Here is a 2,970-nt window from a genome sequence, read left to right on the forward strand (position 1 = left end):
TACCCTCAGTAGCACTCTCCCTGTGAGAAAGGCTAACAGGATTTGGCCGTAGGCAGCAGTGGAATTTGGCCAACTCACAGTGGCTTTGTAAACCAGCTGTGTTTTTTTATCCCTGGCAGGTGGCCATCATCTACTCCAGAAAGTAAGCATCTCTTTAAAATAAAGAGTTAAGTTGCTAGCCATTATGATTACTAAGATTACTTTTTGTAGGTTAAGTAACATTGTGATTTCCACCCAAGTCTTTCAGAAAGCCTTTGACAAGGTGCCTCACCAAAAGCTCTTAAGCAAAGTAAACTGTCATGGGATAAGAGAGAAGATCCTCTAATGGACCAGCAACTGGTTAAAAGATAGGAAACAAAGGATAGAAATAAATGGTCAGTTTTCAGAATGGAGAGAAATAAACAGTGGTTTCCACCAGGGATCTGTACTGGACCAGTGCTGTTCAACATATTCATATATGATTGGGGAAAAGTGGTAAACAACAAGGTGGCAAAATTTGCAGATGATATAAAACTACTCAAGATAGTTAAGTCCAAATGAGATTATGAAGAGTTACAAAGGGATCTTGCAAAACTGGGTAACGGGGCAAGTAAATGCAAAGTAATGAATACTGGAAAACAATCTCAGCTATACAACTAGAATGATGGGGTCTAAATTAGCTGTTACCACTCATAAAAGGGATCTTGGAGTTATTGTGAATAGCTCTCTGAAAACATCCATTTAGTGTGCAGTGGCAGCCAAAAAAATTAACGTTAGGTACTATTAGGCAGTGGCGGCTCCATGCCTCAGCACGCCAAGCATGTGCTTGGGGCGGCAAGCCGCAGGGGGCATTCTGCCGGCGCCGTGAGGGCAGCAGGCAGACTGCCCTCGGTGGCTTGCCTGCGGAGGGTCCGCTGGTCCTGCGCCTTCGGCGGACCTCCCACAGGAGTGCCTGCAGAGAGTCTGGTGGTCCCGCGGCTTTGCTGGACCTCCCGCAGGCAAGCCACCAAAGGCAGCCTGCCTGAGGTGCTTGGGGCAGCAAAATGCCTACAGCCGCCCCTGCCATTAGGAAAGGGATAGACAATAAGATAGAGCATATCATAATTCCACTATATAAGGATCAGGTCTATGGCAGTGGTGGTATTAATCTAAACTGGATTTGTGGTGTTACATGTGACAGACTTCTGGGGTCAAGACTGCAGTGAAAATGTCTCATCCACCATCTTCCAACTCCTATGGTGCAAAAATGACTGACATCAGCTTCAGGACTCTGAATGACAATAACATGCAGAGTGTAGATTCATGGTTTGATCTGAAAGCCAGTTCAGAGAATGTCCTTCCTGCAGAAGAACACCCAGCAATGCAAACGTCGGGCCAGAGTAAAAGCAGAGAGATATATGGTCACCTCCACCAAAAAGGAAGATGATCCATCCACCAAAAAACAGAAAATATATATCATCAGAGTCCTGCTTGGGGCTTGGGTCCTGTTTGCTCTAGCAGTCCGATGAAGTGCTTATACTTAAATAAATTTGTTAGTCTCTAAGGTGCCACAAGTACTGTTCTTTTTGTGGATACAGACTAACACGGCTGCTACTTTGAAACCTAGCAGTAGAGAGAAATTTACTGAAGTATTGATGAACAGAGATCACTCCAGAGCACTGAACTCTCCCCAGCCATACCCAAAAGCAAGCTGATCATGCCTATCATGCCAACAATTCTGAAAAGGAAAAATCTTTCTGGCAAGTTAAAGAACCTGGAGGATCGGGAGCTGGAAAAGATGAAGCAATTGCAGCAGGAGACACAAAAAGAATGAAGCGGCCCTGGAAGCAGCTATTGCTGGCACAGGACAACCTGTGAAGAAAACGACTGGTCAGGTAACAAAGCCATTTCTCAGATGAGAGGATTAAAGCCAACCTGGGAATGGACACAAGGAGCTGGATTTCATAGCAACGCTGAGAAAGTACCCTTCAACTCCGGCATGAGTGGTGAAGAAGCCCACAGTCCCTAAACCTTTCAATCTCTCCTCTGGCAACAAAAGGAAGTTTGAAGAAACTACATCACAGTATGTTCCCCTTGCTCAGCAGATTGAAAACTTCCAGAAATGCACTCCCTCTCATTACCATTTGAGGAGCAGGAGGACTGATGAAAGTCCAATTCCAGTAAAGCCACTGAGGACCAGGCTTACGCAGCCCAAAACTCCACTGCTTCAAACAAAACAATGCTTGGGACCTGTAACTTGCAAAAATGCAGCTGAGTTGGAGACAGAGGAAATAGAGAAGCTCCAACCATACAAATTCAAAGCTCAGGAGCTTAGTCCAAAGATTATAGAGGATGGACCATAGAGGACAACCTGCAGACAGATGAATGGGGAGCTACCACATTGCAGAATTGGCAGCAACAGATCAAAGAAGACCTGAAATGACAGAAAGAGGCAGCATGTTTCAAAGCTAATCCAAATGTCATTGAGCCTTTTGTACCAAAGTAGGATAGTAAGCTAAAAAGTTCCCAAAAGCTTTGAGCTGGCAACAGAGAGCTAAAGAGTATCAAAAGTTCAAAAAGCAACTGAGCTGGAAACCTTAAAAGAGAAGCTTCAAGAAGAGGGCAGACAGCAGGAGGCAGAGCAGGAGAAGGAAGAACTTGCCAGGCTCAGACAAGAAGGCAAGGCAAACCCAGTTCACAATTACCACGGTCTGGAGGTGAAGCCAAGTGACCAGCCTCTGATCATGCCCAAGTCTCCGAACTTCTCGGACAGATTTCAGTGTTGATAGGCACAAAGATGTGGATCTATATAGGAGTCATCTCCATGCTCTGGATATCCCTAACCTATGACTGCCACAAGCTGGGTATGGACTACAGGGGATGGATCACTTGATGATTGTCTGTTCTAGTTATTCCCTCTGAAGTGCCTGGCACTGGCCACTGTCAGAAGACAAGATATTAGGCTAGATGACCCATTGGTCTGACCTAGTTTGGCCATTCTTTTCTCTACAG

General features: G+C 45.3%; 1 pseudogene; it reads left to right on the top strand.

Annotated features, from left to right (window-relative positions):
• The first annotated feature begins 1,310 nt into the window (after positions 1-1,310).
• LOC115658799 lies at positions 1,311-2,321 on the top strand (annotated as a pseudogene).
• Positions 2,322-2,970: the final 649 nt, after the last annotated feature.

This window comes from Gopherus evgoodei, chromosome 10, assembly GCF_007399415.2.
Source record: "Gopherus evgoodei ecotype Sinaloan lineage chromosome 10, rGopEvg1_v1.p, whole genome shotgun sequence".
NCBI classification, from domain to species: Eukaryota; Metazoa; Chordata; order Testudines; family Testudinidae; genus Gopherus; species Gopherus evgoodei.